The following is a 9,145-nucleotide window of genomic DNA, read 5'->3' on the forward strand; positions in this document are numbered from 1 at the left end:
AACTTGAGCTGATTCTTTGGAATGGTATCAGAATGACCCACCATCAGGTTAATGACAGATACACTAACCAGAGTATCTTCTCTGACATGGGCTTGATAGACAGCAGATGTAAACACTGGGGAGTCACTTACATCTAGAATAGTAATATTAATTATATCACTGGACAACAAATTTTTCCAAAAGCGTTGCTTCCTTAGAATTTTTTTGTTTATGATGGACTGCTTGAAGATGAACACAAATATAATTTCAGACTACTTGTCTCAGGTAGGAATTTGGAGAAACAACAAATTAACTTTTATTGAATATAATGTGTTTAATTGCATAATGATGCTGATGCTTTACAATAGTTCAACTAAGTTAAAAATATTTTGTTAATGATTTTCATTTGTACTCAGTGTCTGAGGCTTCTCGCTTAAGTATTCAGCAATAATTCACCAACATTGATGGATTCCAGTTGCCCTGTTATCTTTTCTCCATGACCACAATGTCCTGGTGAAAACTTTCACCATGCTCGTCACTAACAGCACCAAGATTTGCAGGGAAGAAGTCCAAATGGGAATGCAGAAAATGAAACTTTAGTGTCATGTTGCATTTCATGGTTTTATATGCTTGAAGCATGCTTTCAACCAGCTGCATATAGTTTGGTGCTCTGTAGATGCCGAGAAAAATTTCAATAACTTCCTTGAATGCCTTCATGTGATTTTCACCGATCCCACTAGAAATTCTTCAAATTGCCTGTCATTGATGACCTGTTTGATCTGTGGACCAACAAAAATGCTTTCCTTAATCTTGGCATCAGTTATTCTGGAAAGCATCTGTCTCAAATATCAAAATCCTTCATAGAAATTTTTGTGCCTGGTGATAGCAAATTCCATCCTTACAGTCCTGAACCCAATAATTATTACTAAAACCTGTCCTGCCTTGCAGCAGCCGCGCTGCCTAAGCACGCCCAAGCATGCCTGGACAAGATAGGAAACTTTCCAGCTTACATTGTAGGCAACATTTTAATTGAAATAATAAACATAAGTTTATTTTTAAAAATGGTGCACGATAGGGAAATTTCATAGTGATTTTCATGATCAGCAGCCTAAGATACACCTAAAGGTATTCAGAAAGCAAAATCAACATTAAAGCCACGTATCCTTCCAGCATTCTTAGCAAGCACTCTAAGGAGAACATGGCTACAACTGTGCTTTGTTATTTTCTTTGAGACAACAACCTCCCCATCGTTGTCAAAAATCTGAAAACCTTTATTTTTGCTTTCTCCTGCTAGTAAGTGGTTAACCACACCAGCAGACTGAGGTCATGATCAGTTGCAGTCACATGGCCTACAATAGTTCCTTTAACTGCTTTCTCTAAAATGGCAAAATTATATTGTGATTTACTAAACTGAGGAACGTATTCATTCTCTCCTGTGACATTAACATAAACTTTACCCAAACTGAATCGATCACTGTCATGCCTGCTAAATGCTCTGACAGTTACTTTGTAGAACTGATCTGACTTAAAATTTAAAATTTCTTACAAGGTTATTATTCCAGTCTGTGGACGTATAAAGAATAGTTCAGTGTTGCCATCTTCAATAGCGTAATTTATCTCAGCATGAATTCCAGTGTCATTGTCTGTTGCATTTAGCTTAAGGACTGTAGTGCCCCATGGTGAGTTTTCTGCTATTGATGATAAACATGCATTCTCACAAAATTCTGCTGGAATGTCATTGGCATCCTGAACATGAATAACAACTTTAGCAGAAGCAGTCTTTGAAATCCATCCACCATCTTGGCCATTAATTTGCAGACTGTAAACAGAATCCATCTCAAAGTCTAAAGTTCTAGCCAAAGTTAGCAAGCCAGTGCAGTTTCCAATAGTAAAATACCTACCATTATTTCCAGCTGTTATTGAGTATGTTAAGCTGGCGTACCTTCATCAGTTACTGTTATCGTGAATACTTTATTCAGACGTGAAGCTAGACTGTTAGTCACAAAAATCCAACCACTGTATCGTTCGATGCCAGAAGTAAATGAATTGTTATAATAAATTACTCTACGCTTCCATTTGTATCATTATCAATGGTAGTTAGTTTAGCCACCTTGGTACCTAAAGCTAAGTTCATAGGAACTGGAATCATCTGAAGATGTGGCAACAATATGGGTGAATATTCACTGCGAGTAACAACAGTAACTACCAGAGTGGTCTCACTTAGATCTGGCCGCTCACCAAAGTCTGAGGCAATCACAGTAAACTTAATTTTGTTGTGGTTAGTGCTGTTTTTAATGTGTTTCGTAATGAAATAAACTCCTTCGTGAAGATTTCACCAGTGGTGGCATTAATTTGGAGGAATTCATTTTGTTGCTCAAGAAAATACAAAATGTTTCCGTTATAGTCCAGATCAGGGTCAGTGACAGACACCTTTAGAACAAACATTTCTTTTACTGTAGGCTCTGGAATTGTTTTGCTACAAAATGGCTCAATAAACTGTGGCGCATTGTCGTTGATATCAGTAACAAATATAGTAACATCTGTGTTCACATCCCATGCTGAATTATTGGCATGCACTCTTAAAATGTACCCATCTGTTGTCTCTCTGTCCAATGGTTTTGTCACAATTAAATCTTCAGTACTTTGATTAATGTCAAATAGTAGATTTGCTGCCTGATTTGAAATACTGTAGATACTTTAGCATTCACACCAACATCATGATCTGTGCTGGTAACTCGTGTAATTGTAAAACCAACTGGAGTATTTTCTGCAACGTATGTGATGAAAATTTGAGAAAACTGAGGTGCATTGTCATTTTTGTCAAGAACTGAAATAATAACTATTGCTGTACCTCTTCTGGGGTTGTTTCTCTGTCTTTTGCTTCAACTATCAAGGTATATAATGCCACTTGTTCCCTATCTAACGTCAAAGTAGTTCCAATTACTCCAGTGGAACTATTGATATAAAATGCATCACTAACATTGCCATCATAAATACGATATTCCAACAATCCATTCAGAGTTGAATCCAGATCAACTGCAGACACATTGCAGGTATTGCTGGGTGGGATATTCTCATATATTTCACATTTGTAGACTCTCTGCTTAAATGTAGGAAAATTGTCATTAACATCTGTAACATTGACATCTACTCCAATGTAAGAAGAAAATGGTGGCAAACCTGAATTCTTGGCTTCAATCCAAAGCTGATAGTAGCATATAAACTCAAAATCCAGAGTCCTTTTTATAATCACTTCTCCTGTCAGTTGGTTGACTTGAAATACATCTCCAAAGTTGCCTGCTGCAAGATAAAAGAAAATAGACCTAACTTCTCCTTTCTCTTTGCATGACTTTAGCAATCACAGTATTTACTGCTTGATCTTCTGGGTAGACACAAACTGTTTTATTCATGGACATTTGGGGAAAGTTACTGGTGTTTTGAAATCAGACAGTGATAGTTGTACAGTCCATTTTTGGATCTCCTCCATTATCTGATACATTAACGTTTATTGTAATATCCATTGAACCGGTCCAGGTGTACCATGCAAAAACCACACCACTGAGTGGGTTGATTTCAAATTTGTCTGTGTTTGGACCAAGTAGGTCAGCGTTTCTTCCAACATCTCCATCTTTTGCTGTTACTGCATAAACAATTGAACTTGTTGAGAAAGTGAAATGAAAATATCTGGTAAAAGTATATCCACAATAATAATTGCTTCACAATTAAACCTAATAAGGTAACTCATAAAGTGGCCATTGAGTGTATGTTCCTGGTCTTCTGCTGCTGTAGGCCATCTGTTTCAAGGTTTGACATGTTGTTCAGAGATGCTCTTCTGCACACCACTGTTCCAACACTTGATCATTTGAGTTAGTTGCCTCCCTGTCAGCTTGAACCAGTTTGGCCATTCTCCTCTAACCCCTCTCATTAACAAGGCACTTTCACCCAAAAACTTCTGCTTAATGGTTGTGTTTCTTTTTCTACACCATTCTCTGTGAACTCTAGAGACTGTTGTGCATGAAAACCCCAGGACGTCAGCAGTTTCTGAGATATTCATATCATACCGTCTGATACCAACAATCATTCCACCGTCCAATTCATTTAGATCACATTTCTTCTCCATTCTGATGCTTGGTCTGAACAACAAGGAAACTGCTTGACCATGTCTGCATACTTTTATGCATTGAGCTGCTGCCACATGATTGGCTGATTAGATATTTGCATTAACAAGCAGGTATACAGGTGTACCTAATAACGTGGCTATGAGTGTATTTTGGCACATATACTTCTAATCTACACAGTAGCATTGCAAACTTTAGCAGATCAGTGACGGGGTCATATTTTGCTATTGTTATTGAACAAAAGATATTTTAATTATACTGTAATTTTGGCAGTATTTACAGTGACCTAAACTCTGTATTGTTCAAATTTCAAAGTAAATTGATGTAGATATTGATGCATATAATAAAGGTAACATCAAATTCTGTCCTGCAATGCTCATTTTTGCAAAGTTAAGAATCTTGGTGCCTATTTCTTCTACAAATTAATGTTTTGTCAACCTGAATTATTCACTCCTCCTCTTCAGGTCCTGCCTGATTGTTGATATCATTCCCTGTTGGTTATTTCAGATTTCTAATAGTTTGCTTTTAGAATTCACAATGTTTACTGCTTGTCTTTTATTCTTCCTGCTGCACTGGAAGTTTTGAACCGCACTGTTTGTACCAGTGACATGCCCTGGTGCTCGTGAACCGGATCCCCGGCTATGGGTAAATAGCCCCAGTGCCTTGTGGGCAACCTTGGGAGAGACAAAGGCTACGGGAGCAAACCCAGACAGCAAATCCGGAGTGAGGCCCCTAAGGCATCTAGACATCACTGGACATCCTTCCAGTAGCTCCTGCAGCCAAGCTGGAGCCAAACATCATAAGCTTTCCTTTGTACTGCACTGGTGAGGCCGAGACGGGGATCTTGATGACTGGGCATCTCAGGTTCTCTGTACCTTCCACCCAGGCTTGTGATGGTGGTAATCATCACCCATTGTCCTTCGAGCCAGACAGATGCCAACCATTCCATCTGATCTCACCAGACCTCTCTGTAGCCTTCAGTACAGTGAAACTTGTAAACGTCCACACACACAAGCCCTTTCTTTCTTTTGATGTCACTGTTAGTTATAGAACCTTGTCCCCAACACCCCAGACCCCTCTCTTATCCCTCCCTCAACCACATGCTGTCCCTGGCTGACTTTTTCTAAAAGACTGAACAGTCCAGTTCTACATATCAAGAATGAACTTTATTCACTGCAGACATTTCCATGCCACAAGCTCCTTTACCACTCCCCGGGGTGGGTTATCAGTGGTCACTTCAGCCTAGGGGGCTACTACCAAGGACTATACCCTGCTGACGGAGGTCTCCCGCGCCTCCATCGCACTCTCCTCCTCTCTTACTTCTCTGATCAGCTCAACAAACAAACGAGGGAGGGGGGCATCTCACTCCTTGCTGGGGGATCATTAGATCAGACCAGTCCTTCTCTTCGCTCCACAGAAACGAGAGCAATCTGCCTGAAGTCTTTGCCCCCGGTTACGGACTTGGTGTGGTGAACTACACATACCTGTCTGGACACGCCCCCCCGCCCCCCCCCCCCGCTGACTGCTCCTGTGACTCCTCCCACTGACCGTGGCTCCTCCCACAGACCCCGGTATAAAGGTGATTGAAGACACAGCCCTGGCCTCAGTCTCCAGGATGCAGTGTAGTGGTCAATTGCTGCTTGTTCTTTCTTCCAGCCAATAAAAGCCTATATCTCGCCTCACGTCTCAGAGAGTTGATGGTGCATCACTTGGCTTGCAATTCAGCCGCTCACCTACACTCCACTCCTCCCGGAAAGTATGGACAGCCCACGGCCCCCTCTCCCGGGGCCCCAATACTACCAGGCATTTCCACTGCCATTACGTCAGTGCCAGTCTGAACTAAAACAAAGCCTGTGGCTGCCATTTTATCACACCTCACACCTCTACTCCACAATCGTAGCTGTTCCTACTGCTTTAACAGTATTTAAAGTTTGAATGAACAATTCATCGGGAATACGAATGTCTACTTAATACAGACACATTAATTACCGGTAACTCCATGGGCTCGCACCGCTGCTCAGCCCCTGCAGCTTCCATAACCACAAATCTTAATCACTTTAACAGACTTAAACACACAACTCACTGGATCAATCACACAGCATCCAACGAAATCGAACCCAGACGTTACACCAACAATGAAACACCCTGGTTTCCTTGGCTGTGTAATCTAGGGAAAGCACTCTCCAGTCCCGCCAAACCCGCGAGACTGAGACGGCTCCTCACCCCAAACTCCGGTTTGTCTGGATGCTGTACAATTTGCTGAATTTACAAATCAGTGCCACAAAATAACAGACAGTACACTGCATACGATTAAAGGAATTATATTTATGAATCTTAAATAAAGGGTTTAGCGAAGAATAACAAAAAGCAAAGGGCCCATTCTAATTAAACAGTCAAATGTGCACAAGTTGGAGCTCATCTGGAACTTCTCTGTCACTCACGCACTGGGCCCTCGGTCAGCATGAAAGCCCTCACCATCTTCCGAACATCGCTCGCAATCCATCTCAAACAAACGGGTCTCTCACCGGATCGTATACTATGACCAGTTCTCCCCAGCATCAGCTCTCTTCATCTCCTCTCGAAAGAAAGCCCAAGACCAACCTTAGTGTTCCTCACCAAGAAAACCTCCCCCTAATTCTACTGTCCGAGCTGGATGGCACACATTCCTCATCATCCCTTATCGTCAACAATGAGCCAGACAGGCTGACAGCAGAACAGACAGCTCTTAGGGAACCGCTAAATGAAATACATACAGCGTACAGTAAAAATATGAACCAGGGCTTTACGCATGTATTAGCAATTTGCTGTGGTGTGTTGGTGTGACATGCAATAAAAATCATTATTCAACAATTATAAAGAATAAATTACAAAATAGTTAGAGCTTAAAGTATGAAAAAAGAATCAAATGTGCATAAATTGCATAAATACATAAATTCTGGCATGTATTTACAATGTAAACAGCACTATAAAAGTGTTTTAAAGTGTTAACAGTAAAGTTCAGTGACTAAGATAATAGATGGGGTGAGGGGAGGGCTCACTAGAATGGTTGATCAGACTAACTGCCTGGATGTTTTAATATACAATGACCAATTCTATCTCTTCATTAGCACTCCCGACTCTTACATTACCTCTTTATTCTCAACTTCTTTTCCTCAGACTTTGTGGGTGAAAGCATAGAACTGAAAGAGGCCAATATGAACTACAGTCCAATCCGCAGATCTCCGGATTTCAATAACGTCTCCGAGGGCATCGAGGAGGGTAACGGCTGGAACACAGCTGCCTTTCTGAGGGCAGCGGCCCGAACCCAATGGCCTTTCCAAGGAGCCAAGAAGAGCAAGTCGAGCACAGCGGGTTGCCCGAGACGAGCAGCTCAGATGTGTGTGTAAATATTTGTGATCCAGGCCATTCCAGTTTACTCCCGATCAGACCGACAGAGCTCATGTTGCGACTGGCTGCTGGAGCATGCAGAATCTACAAAGTCAATAAACAGGCAGCTCTGATCTCATGCCAGTGCTTCCATTTGCAATTCAGCTGCCCGGTCGGCAGCTTCTCTTCAGCACATACAGGTGCACTTATTCAGCTGTGGGGAAGGGGGGAACCAGCGGTATTTAAAAGAACCATCAACTACTTTATGACTGATGACTGCTGGGTTTTTTTTACTTCTATGAGCAATTAGTACTTTCTGAAAACATTGACATCAATAAGAGGTGGTGGGCCATGTGTTGTAGAGCTGTTCCCTGACTTCAATGCAGACATCCCACCTCTCTCGGAAGTTCCAGGAAGCTCCCGCGTATTGATAGCAGCTCCCTGATGCCCGCAAGTTAAATACAATATACTGGAAATAGATTTTTTTTGAGAGGGAGAGGAAGAGTAAGAGCCAGAGCGAGAGGGAGCATCCTGATTGGTCTCTCTTCATGCTAAGTAGACCTATCAGTTTTCTCTGTGGGCGGGCTTTACAGTCGACCTCAAAAATAATGAGTTTTGCTCGCTGCACTGTTTGCAACAGTGACTTTTCTATTGCCCATGGTGGGTTAAAATGTAAAAAACATGTTGAGGTGAGTTTAACAGGTGTCATTCATTAATTAGCATAGCTAACGTTATTTAAACTAGCTGGCTAGCTGCTAAGGAGCTACTCTATTGATGTCCTTTGTGATGAGGCTAAACTCCCTGCAGACCTGCTTAAAGTTGTAATAGAATAAAAAATGACTCCATGATAATATAAGTACATATTTTAATGTCACATTTTCTGCATATATCCAACCTGGTTTACAGATTAGACAAAATCACTAAACAAAGTATTACATACACCCTGGAGGTCGACCGGTGGGGGGGAGGATATGAGGTTGCGGGGGGCGGGGGTGCCACCTCCCTGAAATGAGTTTTTGCAGGGTGGGATGTCTGTCGATGTTGCTTCACAAGCCAGGGCAGAATAATTGGGAATATGAGCAAAGACGAAAAGGAGCTTAGAAGTAGGTAAAAGAAAGAGAAGCAAGAGGTCTTCTCACAGAGGGTAATGAATCTTTGGAATTCTCTGCTCCAGAGAGATATGGAGGCTTGCTCATTAGAAGAACTGAAGGCAAAGACAGATAAGTTTCTGAAAGATGGTGGAATTGAGGGCTAAGGGGAATTAGCATGGTAGAGGGGTTGGGGTAGATCTGATTGATTGGCGGAGCAGACACTAGGTGACTAAAACGTTGTTTTCTTGTGCGGTTGATAAAGACCCTTGTGTGACAAGCATCTCTGGCTAAAGCTGGTTAGGGTGACAGGGAGGTTACTGATAACCTCTATTCAAAGATTACACAGACCTCTCTCATTATAAGTCTGAAGCTGGCTTGCTGCTGGCTGCAAGCTCAGATTCAGGATGCCTCATGTTAACTCCAGCAGCTGTAAAGGGATTTTATTCTTCAGTATGTTGCGCATTACATTTTTTTATCCTAACAGTAGTTGGGCACCTTCCTGCTGCTGCAATCCTCTTTGACTATCTCCAGGTGAGGCACCATGGCAACCTGGAATGTGGCTATTGGATAATAGCAGACAGATTCTAGCAG

At 41.7% G+C, this 9,145-nt stretch overlaps 1 long non-coding RNA gene across 1 annotated transcript; it reads right to left on the reverse strand.

Annotated features, from left to right (window-relative positions):
- Positions 1–245: 245 nt before the first annotated feature.
- On the reverse strand, positions 246–7,824 carry LOC140725966 (uncharacterized). Its single transcript, XR_012098548.1, has 3 exons — positions 7,226–7,824; positions 3,160–3,279; positions 246–758 (listed from the first exon to the last, which is right to left on the reverse strand). It is a non-coding gene; the product is annotated as an uncharacterized lncRNA (long non-coding RNA).
- Between the last annotated feature and the right edge of the window lie 1,321 nt (positions 7,825–9,145).

Source organism: Hemitrygon akajei, chromosome 4, assembly GCF_048418815.1.
Source record: "Hemitrygon akajei chromosome 4, sHemAka1.3, whole genome shotgun sequence".
NCBI classification, from domain to species: Eukaryota; Metazoa; Chordata; class Chondrichthyes; order Myliobatiformes; family Dasyatidae; genus Hemitrygon; species Hemitrygon akajei.